The sequence below is a fragment of the Balaenoptera ricei genome, chromosome 16 (genome assembly GCF_028023285.1).
Source record: "Balaenoptera ricei isolate mBalRic1 chromosome 16, mBalRic1.hap2, whole genome shotgun sequence".
Lineage (NCBI taxonomy): Eukaryota > Metazoa > Chordata > Mammalia > Artiodactyla > Balaenopteridae > Balaenoptera > Balaenoptera ricei.
The window spans coordinates 13,728,610-13,740,648 of NC_082654.1; the positions used below are offsets into that span (position 1 = coordinate 13,728,610).

The 12,039-nt window shown below is 36.9% G+C and overlaps 1 protein-coding gene across 1 annotated transcript in view; it reads left to right on the forward strand.

Annotated features, from left to right (window-relative positions):
- The window catches only part of PDZD8 (PDZ domain containing 8), a 94,288-nt gene that overhangs the window by 72,125 nt on the left and 10,124 nt on the right, over positions 1 to 12,039 (forward strand). The gene's annotated exons all lie outside the window — the stretch shown is intronic.

Sequence of the window (12,039 nt, forward strand, 5' to 3'; positions counted from 1 at the left end):
TTGTTTTTTAACTATTCATTAAGAAGTGATTACTGAAAATCTAGGCATTCTACTGACAAAGAAAATGTTTACATGTAAAATCCATGTGAGAGAATTTAGGATTTATTCCCTGTACTATGCAAATATGCCCCTTTAAGACCCCCCCCTTTTAAAAATAATTTTTGTCATCATTTGGGACGGGGCATGAAAATTTACTTCTGCAGTGGCACTCTTTTATTTATCTGGCTTATGAGTTTAAGATCTGTTATGATTTAAACCTTTATGAAGTGGTTAAACTTTAATGACAGGTCTTTGAAAGGTTTTGTGGGAGTTGATAGTAATTTGTATGCCAAGAGATAAAAACAAGACATTTGCCGTATGTCTGTTTCAAGAGTTATACTTTATGTGAAAAAGGTAGTATGATTACATGCATCCCAATTGTGAATCCTCTTTGCTGATAAGAGACAGTTTCAAAGGAGACAGCTAATAAGCATAGTATCTCCTTTTTTCTGTTAGAGTGATAAATCTGAATGGAGGACGATTGAGAATTTAGTTGAATCCTCGGAAGCAAAATAGTTACCCAGTAGTTGAGAGTCCCATGAAATATTTCAGTTTGAATCTTCTGTGCTGTTAAAACTGCCTGAGTGTAAAAGTAGATTAAATTGATACAGAATGACCCTTCAGAGACTCAGTATTTCTCTTTCTTATGTATTTCCTTTTTCATTCTAGAACCTAAACATTGTTTTATTAACTTCTCAGAATTATAATTTATTGACATATGCTTTAAAAGCAGAAATTGAGTAATAGTACTCTAGTTCTAACTCAGTTACTTCATAACTGAGCCAAATGTTACTTGCGTTACTTTACACTCAAGTGTGTTTGTGTGGGGGAGAAGAAGAGGGAGAAGAAGAGAGGAGGGGAAGGGGAGACAATGAGTATGAATAAGAACATGCACTTTTCCTTGTGAGTGTTTAGCATAGTACTAATGAAGTTAGTGGAATCATCAATTATGGTTGTGATTTTTAAAGGTGATGGATGGTAAAATATGAAATCTGGCTCTAGATCTTCAACAGCCTCATTGCTGCTTCTAATTGAGATGGACAGTAAGCTGTTGGTCCCTAGCCAAGCAGTAATCTGTGCCCTGTAACCGTAAACAAATTGGTTTGACATCTGGTTTTCAAGCAAATGACCAGAAAGTTATACCTCTAACACACTCTGTGCCAAGTTTGTTGTACATCGAAGTTCCCCTTGCAAACGGCTCAGTAACTTATTTAATATAAAAGTTGTTCTAGTTTTAGAAATCTTGACATCTCAAATATAAATCAGAGTTTGGGAATAAATCTTTAATACTCTAGTCATAATTGCCTGGGTCCCTGATATTCAGAATTCAATTGCCACATCTCAAAGCAAGCCAAGTAAAGGTGATCTGTACAATGGCCCATCAAAAACGATGATTTTTAGTCACCATCTGGAAGTCCTTAGCATGTAGAGTTTTGGTTACTTTGACCAAAGGAGCTGTATTGTATTTCGTGAACACAGAAACCAAATTTTGTAAACCCAAGTGGCTTTCTGACAGAAATATTTGGATGCTGCAATAATAGGATGACTTTTTTTTTTTAACATCTTCATTAAAGTATAATTGCTTTACAATGGTGTGTTAGTTTCTGCTGTATAACAAAGTGAATCAGCTATACGTGTACATATATCCCCATATCCCCTCCCTCTTGCATCTCCCTCCCACCCTCCCTGTCCCACCAAAGACCATTTTAAAAATTTGAATAATCTCAGAATATCCAGGGTATTTGGTTGGCATAAACAAATAGTTCTAGTTTCAGGCATGAATTTTTGAAAGCTTGAGTTTATAAGCTAATTGCTCTTAGACTCTCTATACTTGTTACTCTAATTCTACCCATGTTTAAGATGTTTCCCCAGCCAGAGGAATAGTACACTTTTCTGGGGTAATAGAAGTAGGAAGCCAGGATGCTAGGTGGTGTCAGCTTTTAAAAAGGAAGGGAAAGCAGGTCAAATCTCTATAACCTATGAGAAAGTAGGTAAAGCTAGAGAGCTGGCCTGGTACTGAAAAGAGACCTGGAGGAGGAGGAGAGGGTAGAGGTTTGACTTGACAGAAACAGGAGTTTCCCATATAAACTGTTCTATATAGGTTCCTTAGCCAGTCTACAAAAGCCCCTGTTATAGCTGACAGGGTACATGTTTTCAATTTTTAAAACATATAGGCAAAAAAAAAAAACGTAGGCAACAAAACCACTGCAGATCAGTGCAGTAGTAATTGACTACTACAATGAATAGGAAATGCCCTTCCAAGAAATGTTTAACGACAGGGATTAAACTATGTAGATGGCTCCTTCTTCAAGGCACCCCCCTTTTGGAATCAGATGCTATTTGGCACTAGCAGCCGTCTGGCATCTTTTTCTTCTCAAAAAAAAAAAAACACACTCCTAGAGAAGGCTCTTCTGTTGTTCCAGGCCATCACTGCCCTGAGGTAATCCAGTCCCTAACCATCTGAAAAGAGCTGTGTTAAGTGTACTTTCCCTTCCTCGTTTAACCTTGTTGTCCTGGGTCTTTGGTGGCTGGCTCGGGGCCTTATCCACTGCACAGGAGAATGAAGGAAGGGAGAAAGGAGATTTAGGTTTCCGTTCTCCCAGATAGGTGGGAAAGTATTAGTCCAGAGACCTTTCCCCTTGAATCTTGGCTGGTCCTGGGGCCAGGCAGGCAGCAAGGCTGGGCTGAGCTAGCCCAGGAATTTAGAGCTTGCATGTGTGCTGCCCAAGTCAGACCTGTTTCTGTACTTCTCACCATTTTGGCCATTGTGTGTAGGATTTCAGAACTAGGGCATTCTGTCTTTCATTATTACCTGTGAGGGGTCAGTCTAAGCAGTCTCTCCAAGTGACAAGTGTGCTCATCTCAACAGCAGATTTCCCTGAGAAAAGCAGGGAGAACTTTATGATTTACTTTCAGGGCCTCAGCCTTCATTTAGCAATTTCTGTGAAGTGCCTCTTTCTCAACATTCAGATTTTGATTAGGTAAATAAAATGTATCCATGGGAGAGGTCTATTTTCTGACCCCCTAGTTTTGTACTTTATGGCCTTGAGAGTACTTGAGTTTGGGGAATATGGATAATGTTGAAGTGTCCTTTGAAAGGAGAAGCACTTAATGGTTTACAAATACATGTATCTTTATGGAAGTTTCTTGTAAATGGTATGTTTTTTAGCAAGCAATCAAACTTTGAAGCAATTTGAAACTTGCTTCACTTTTAAACATTTGACTTTTTTTTTTTTAGGGAAAAAACCTTTGTCTTCTGCTAATATTCATGAAATTGGGATTATTTTTAAAAGGGCTTGGATAGATCCATGTGGATTAAATATTATTTGCTTTCAAGTTTTCAGCCACATCATAGCATTAATTAGTACATCCAAATGCTTTTTATACCATTTACCATTTATTAACTTTGACTATCTAGGGCATGAAATGGGTAATGGAATTGATGTTATGCTGCTTTCTTTTAAGATATCTTTCAGTTGAATGAACCAAGATTCCCTCCCTCTTCACATAGACTGAAACTTGTCAAAGAGCTGTAATACTGAACTTTTTTTCACTTCCTCAAGTATGTTATGCTAGCCCTCATCTCTTCCCTTCAAACCTGCTGGTCTCAGATATATTGCCTCCACTTCTGACCTGGCCTAGCAAACTACTACTAATCCTTCAAGTGTCAAATTAAATTTGTTTTTTAGGAATGCCTTCCCTGCTCTCTAAATGTTAGTTAGGTGAGTCCTATTAAATCACACAAGTAATTATTTGTTCATGCCTACCTTTTCTACTACTATGAGGCCAGGGAAGCTCATCTAAGTTGTTCACAGTGCCTAAGCATTTGAATGAGTGAGTGAATCACTTAATGCATTTTTTTTCCATTACTTTTCTTCCTCAGTAGTTTTGTAATAGTTTATGTTAAATATGTGTTTTTTAGGTCAGTATTGGTTTTCTGAAAATATTACCATCATTTCATTTTGGGGAAAGGAGGTAGAGAATACACCAATATGCCTGAATATCATGGGCATCTTTTTTTAATATAATGAGAATTCTGGTAGAATAGGTATTGGTTTACATTATGGACCAGGAATGGTTATCCCATTATGGAATGGGAATGGTTATCTGCATCTAAAAGCCTACTGTTAAAAAGTTCAGTTTTATACAGGTGTTGTGTACATACATGTACAGGTTATTGTGTCACTTTTCCCTTTCCTGTCCCCCTACTCTACTAAAAAAAGCTAGGAAATGGTCCTCATGATGTCTTTTTCAGAAGCTTTTTTGATGAAGGAATACTCAAAAGTATACCTGGTCACAGTTATTCAGGGTCTTTCTCTTAGTGATCCTTTTACTCTTCTTGCATTTTTGGTTTTTTGCTCAATGTTACAAGCTCAAGTAAGAGAGAACAGTTTGTAAAAGAGTTATATTGATGTGTTATTAAAATATATCCTCTTCTTATCCATTGTATAAAATTATGTCCATGTTAGGAAGGGATTAAAAAATCAATATGTTGTTCCCCACCCTGCCCCCCGCCAAGGTGAAAATAAGGCATCCCAGCTGGGTCCAGGAAAGGCTAAAAGGATGTCAGAGTGTGAGAGCTCTTAAAGGCTATCTTGGTGTTTTTACTAAATTGCTCTCCACCAGATAGGTACACATACAGCTAGAATTTTTTAACCTGTGTCTAACATGATTGGTGAAGTTAAATGCAGGCTGTCTGCAATCTTGTATGTGTTGACTAGTGATTAAGCTCATGTAATTGCTGTTTAGTATGTGTCAGCAATTCTTGACAATTGATAAACTTTTTTTTGGTATGTCATGCAAAAAAATACTAGAAATAGTATTTCTTTTCCAATAGAAGTTTATCTTTTGGTTTCAACAAAATTCAGGCCAATTGACACAGGCTAAGCCACAGAGAAAGCACTTTCCATCCTACATTTTTTTTTTCTATTCCTATGATAGATTGGCTTATTGATTATTTATCTATGTTGACAACAATATTAAAGAATTTCTTCATAACAGTTCAGAGTATAATCAACTACTAAAATATGAGTTGCAGATAATAAAGCCCACTTTATTTAGCACATGGAGGGTGCTACAAGGGCAGGGAGCTGGGGTGTGCTCCTGGCCCAGCAAGGACGGCCTCCAACAGTCCTCCACTCCTCCCAGACTCTCCGAAGCCCACCGCACTGCTCCTGGGAGTAGGGACAGCAGCTCAAGCCTGGGGACGCAGCTTATGAGCTTGGAGGTGCCTGGGCCTGCACCCTTCAGAGACCTTCTCTGTTGCTAACACTCCAGACCTGGAGCTGCCAGCCTGGGGGGTCCTCTTGTTATGGAGCAAGGGCTCCTGTGGACTATGAGGACTATTTCCTAGCGTTTTTAGTAGAGTAGGGGGCAGGAAAGGGAGAAGTGACACAATAACCTGTACACATATGTACGCAACACCTGTATAAAACTGAACTTTTTAACAGTAGGCTTTTAGATGCAGATAACCATTCCCATTCCATAATGGGAAAACCATTCCTGGTCCATAATGTAAAGGTGCAGAAGGAGGTGAAAGCCCAACACTGACAGCACGTGTTTGAATCAAAGTAAGGGTTTATTTGCAGGGTGCCAAGCAAGAGAGTGGGAAACAAGTCTCAGATCCGCTCCAATTTGGACTTTGATTGAGGGGCTTTTTTAAAGGGGAAGAACAAAGAGGCTGGGATTAATCATCAACTTGTGACATTTCTTTTTTATTAATATGTGATTTTTTTAAAAAATTGAGGGATAGTTGATATACAGTATTATATAAGTTTCAGGTGTACAACATAGTGATTCATAATTTTATAGGTTATATTACATTTATAGTTATTCTAAAATATTGGCTATATTCCTTGTGCTGTACAATGTACCTTTGTAGCTTATTTATTTTGTACATAGTAGTTTGTTGCTTTTAACCCCCTACCCCTATCTTGCCCCTTCCCTCTTCCCTCTCCCCACTGGTAACCACTAGGTTACTCTATGTGACATTTCTTTTTTTTTCTTTTTTCTTTTTTTGTAATTGAAATATAGTTGATTTACAATATTGTGTTAGTTTCAGGTGTACAGCACAGTGATTCAGTTTTATGTATGTATTTTTTCAGATTATTTTCCATTATAGGTTATTGCAAGATATTGAATATAGTTCCCTGTGCTATACAGTAAATCTTTGTTGCTTATCTATTTTGTGTACAGTAGTTTGTATCTCTTAATCCCATACTGTATGTGACATTTCTTTTTTTTTTTTTTAATTTATTTATTTATTTTTGTCTGTGTTAGGTCTTCATTGCTGTGCACGGGCTCTCTTGAGTTGCGGTGAGCAGGGGGCTACTCTGCGTTGCAGTGTGCGGGCTTCTCATTGCAGTGGCTTCTCTTGTTGCAGAGCACGGGCTCTAGGTACGCAGGCTTCAGTAGTTGTGGCACACGGGCTCAATAGTTGTGGCTCGCAGGCTCTAAGCACAGGTTGTGGCGCACGGGCTTAGTTGCTCCATGGCATGTGGGATTTTCCCCGACCATGGCTCGAACCCGTGTCCCCTGCATTGGCAGGCGGATTCTTAACCACTGTGCCACCAGGGAAGTCCTATGTGACATTTCTTAATCATAGTTTAAGGAGTCAGGATGTCTCTGTTTTATGATTCTCAGGCCAGGTGGTCCATGGTTCAGGGGTCTGTTAGCTCGTCTTGCGCTGGAGAAACAACTTGAGTTTGTATGTTAATGATGATATCTACAGCAGCAATTTTGGTACATTAATGATGTTAACAATAGTAATCTTAGCCATCTGACTCTAGTTGATTAATGTTCGGTTAGCACAGGATTGGGGTAAGAGGTGACAAAGAAAGGAAATAAAATTTTAGATAGAATAACTGTAAACTCAGTAAGGGAACTCTGTTTTAGGGGGACTTGGTTTTACTCTGTAGGACGATGGTGAGGATAGCACCACACTTCTGAAGCCCCGAGCCCCCATCACCTCCTGGACAGGCCCCTATCTGCAGAAGAGGCAGCCTCTGGTGTCAGGAGGAGCTGCTGTTATAGCACTGGCCCAGGTGCTCCTCCCCTTCTCTGACCCATCTTGCAGGCGCTAAGTCCCTGCAAGGGCGGGCGGCAGAGGCCCCTGGCTAGGCTCGGGCAGAGTCCATCCTACATTTATAATGTATTTGTAGCTTTGTAGTTAATAAATACAGCACTTTGAGTTTAATGAGATATTGTATATGATGGTCTCTAACACGGTGCCTGCTAAGCCAGAACCCGTTTGAAACAGATACCTACTAAAACTCACTTAAGCAAAAAAGGTGTGCCTATTTTGAGGATTCCATGGTATTTCATGCCACAGTCAGGTGTCAGGGCCACTGTTCATGGTTGTGTGGGCTAGGCTCTGCATAGCTTTTAGTAGTACAGCCAGGCCTTAGCAACAAACTGGAACTAGAAACTAAATCACTGTCAGGCCTCTCTCTCTTTGCAGACAAAATGAGTTCTGCAGATGTTAGTTTTTCCTTAATCATAGCTTATCTTTTGGAATAGGGGAGTACCCAGATTTTGGTGGACTTAAAAACATCTAATTGGCTTTTTATGAGAAAGGAAAAGTTATTACATGATTGTTAGAATTGACTGAAGGTCTCCCATCCATAATCTATTCCTGTATTTGTTATCAGACATTTTACCTCCACTTTCATCCCGCTTTTCTTTTTTTTTTAATAAAGATTTCATGATTAGCAACCCAAAGGAAAATATAGTATTGTTCCATGTTCACTTTTTCTTCACTATGCTTTTATTTGTCCATAAGAAATACAATTTTTTCTCTCCCTGCTATTCCTTTTTTCAGCCCCTTCCTTTTCCTTTCATTTGATATGTCTTTAGTCTACTACATAGAGGAAACCTTCTAGCAGGAGGAAAACATAATTTTGTGAAAAGGTAGATATTTACCACCATTGGTATGATTTCTGTTCTTTGGAAGTAAAGACCATGCTTGAGCCCATTCTTCTCCTAGTGGGTTTGAACTGGCTGCTGTTCTCTTACTGAGTGTCGATGTCAGTCACCGTCTTTGTCTTTTCTAATAGGATAGTTTTTAAAGTCATATGATCATAAAATTATTTTAGCTTCTCAATCTTGATCCTGTAAAAGTAAATTAAGGTTTGAATGATAGATAAGATAGTTTAAATATTCTAATGCCCTGAATTGATGTTTGTTTCATAATATGTTTGCCTTGTTTCCTCAGCTGTATATTGAGTTCATTCACAGCAGATTGGCTTTTAAATTTCCTTTTGTATCCTGTTTTGACTAGTAGTGCTAAGTCTTACTAATAAGTATAATAATAAATACTGAAACTTTTCATAGCTCTGCATCTGAGAAAGACATTGTTGAAGACATCATATTTCACCTCTAAATATTTCAGTATGAATCTTCTAAAAATAGAACATTTTACATAACTACAATAACCATCATCACACATAAGAAAATTAATAATTCCTTAATTTCACCAAAGTCTCAGTCTATATTAAAATGCTCCCAGTGTCCCATAAATGTTTTTGTAGATTTTTTTTCCCTGAACTAGGATCTTACCAAGATTCAGACATTACATTCGGTTGTTACATCTCTTTAGTCTTTCTTTGTCTCTCTCTCTCTCTTTTTTTTTTTTTTAACCTAAATGTTTCTCTCCCCTTTTGGGTGATTTTTCAAATCTGCTCATTCCTTCTACATTTATTAACTGGCTTCTTCTTAGGCAGGAGTAGGGTGGGGGGGTAAAGAAAAACTTCGCTTTGAGTGCTAATAATTTAATATGTAAACAAATGGATAGGTGAATTTAAGAGCTAATTGCAGAAGCAGTACTTACATAAATCCTACATTTAAAGTGAAAGCTATGTTGTTGAAAGAAAAACCTCCAAGAAAAGCAAAAGGCTATACAAGACAGAAAATGTAAAGATGTCCAGGTTCTCAATAAATAATATTTCTATAGTCATAATATTATAAACATGACTTTCAGTCAACCTTGATAGCTTAAAAATAGTTTAAAAATTAATATAATAGTTATCAACTTTCATGGTAGAGTTTAGAAGGTAGGAGGTATAAAGAGAAGTGAAGGGAAAGAAAGAAGTCCTAGTATCAAGAGAGATATTGTCTGTAGTTGATGAAATAAGAAATATAGGGGTATAAGTATATTAATTAAAGTTATAAAGAGGATATGTAGAGGAACTAAAAATAATGATGTAACTCTACTGTAATTTGGGGGCAGGAGAATGGACTATCATCCTTGTCTATTATAGTATGAAGTCAACACGTCTAAAATTTGATATCTTAAGAAATAATGATGTTAATTTCTACAACTAATATCTGTCCTTAGGCTAATACCACACTGTCTTAATTATGCTAACATTATATAGTAAGCCTTGAAATTAGGTAGTGTAAGTCCTTCAGCCTTGTTCTATTTAAGGATGGCTTTGATTATTCTAGGTCTTTTACCTTTCCAAAGGCCTGCAAAGATTTTGACTGGGATTACTTTGAATCTGTAGATAACTTTGGGAGGAATTGGCATCTTAACAATAATGAGTTTTCCAATCCATGAATATGGTGTCATTCTTCATTTATTTAGGTCTTCTTTAATTTCCCTTTGCAGAAGTTTTCAGCATACAGGTTTTGTACATCTTCAATTAAATTTAATCCTAAAAGAAGATGTGGTATATATATATATATATATATATATATATATATATATATATATACCCACACACACACACAATGGAATACTACTTATCCATTAAAAAAAAAAAAAAAGATGAAATCTTGCCATTTGTGACAACATGGATGGACCTTGAGGGCATTGTGCTAAATGAAGTAAATCAGAGAAAGACAAGACCTTATGATTTTACTCATATTGTGGAATTTAAACAAATAAAAACAAAATAAATGAACAAACCAAACAAAAACAAACATGTTGATATAGAGAACAAAGTAGTGGTTACCAGAGGAAGGGGCCGGGAGGAGAGGTGGTGGTGAAATGGATAAAGGGGATTAGTTGTATGGTGATAGGTGGAAACAAAATTTTTGGTGATGAGTATACACTGTAGTGTATACAGAAGTAGAAATATAATGTACATGTGAAACTTATATAATGTTATAAACCAATGTCACCTCAAAAAAGATAAATTTTAAAAATTTAATCCTAAGTATTTTTATGCTGTTACAAATTAATTTGGTTTCTTTATTTTCTAATTATTTGTTGGTAATATATAGAAATATATTTGCCTTTTGTATATTGACCTTGTACTCTGTGACCTAATTTCACTTATTAGTTCTAAAAGTTGTTTTGTAGATTTCTTGGGATTATCCATGTATAGGGTCATATTATATGCAAATAGAGACTGCTTTTCTTCTCCCTTTCCATTCTTTATGTCTTCTCTTTTTCTTACATCATGACCCTAACTATAACCCCCAGTATAATAATGAATTGAAGTGGTAAGAGCAGAAATCCTTGCTTTGTTCCTGATCTTGGGTAGAAAACAGGTCTTTCACCCTTGAGTATTATGTTACTTATAGATTTTTGTAGATGCCTATAATCAGATTTATGATGTTCCCTTGTAGTTCTACTTTGTTGGGGGCTTTTATCATAAATGGATGTTGATTTTTTTTGCAGCTATTAAAATATTTATATGGTTTTCTCCTTTCTTTTCTTAATATGGTGACTTATACTAATTGACTCCTGGGTGCTTGAATCAGCCTTGAATTCCTGGAATCAACTCCACTTGGTTATGATTATTATCCTTTTCATATATTATTGGGTTGAATTCCCTAAAATTTTGTTAAGAAATTTTGCATCCATATTTGAACACTGGAAATATTAGTCTGTAGTTCTGCTTTCTTGTCTGGGTTTGGGAATTAGGGTTACATTGGCCTTAACACATGATTTAGGAAGCATACCCTCCTTCTCTATTTCTAAAAGATTCCAAGTAAGATTATTTCAACAGTTCACAATGAAGCAGTCTAGACCTGGAGGGATTTTTTTTGTGCAAAGGTTTATGAATTTGATGTTTTTAATTGATATAGGGGTGTTCAAATTTTCTATTTTTTGTCAGTTTTTCTCATTTGTTATCTTTCAAGGAAATTTTTCCATTTCATCTAGGTTGTCAAATGTATTGGCATAAAGTTGTGCATAATGTTGCCTACTGTCTTAATGTCTCTAGATTCTGTAGTGATATTCCCCTCTTATTTTGATTTTGGTAGTACACATTTTTGTTTATCAGTCTATCCTAGAGGCTTATCAGTTTTATTGACTATTTCATTGAATCAGCGTTCATGATTTCTCTGTTGTTTTAGTTTCTATTACATTGATTTCTGTTCTTCTTTCCTTCTACTTTGGGGTTTCTAGTTTTTTAAGGAAGGAACTGAGATCACTAATTTTAGAATTTTTTTCCTGATATAAGTATTTAAAGCTATAAATTTCCTCTAAACACTGTTTTAGTTGCATCCCACAAGTTTTGATAGATTGTATTTTCATCATCATTCCACTCAGAATTTTTTTTTTTTAATAAATTTATTTTTTTACGGCTGTGTGGGGCCTTCGTTGCTGCCCGCAGGCTTTCTCTAGTTGTGGCGAACAGGAGTTACTCTTCGTTGCGGTGCAGGGGCTTCTCATTGCGGTGGCTTCTCTTGTTGCGGAGCACGGGCTCTAGGCGCACAGGCTTCAGTAGTTGTGGCACACGGGCTCAGCAGTTGGGGCTCACAGGCTCCAGAGCGCAGGCTCAGTAGTTGTGGCACACGGGCTTAGTTGCTCCAAGGCATGTGGAATCTTCCCGGACCAGGGCTCGAACCCATGTCCCCTGAATTGGCAGGTTGATTCTCAACCACCGCGCCACCAGGGAAGCCCCCAGAATATTTTTTAATTTCCCTTCTGATTTCTTCTTTGACCATGAATTACTTAAAGTGTGTTGTTTTACTTTCCAAATGTTTGGGGTTTTTCTAGTTTTCTTATTGTTAATTGATTGCTAATTTAATTCCATTCAAAGAATGTAT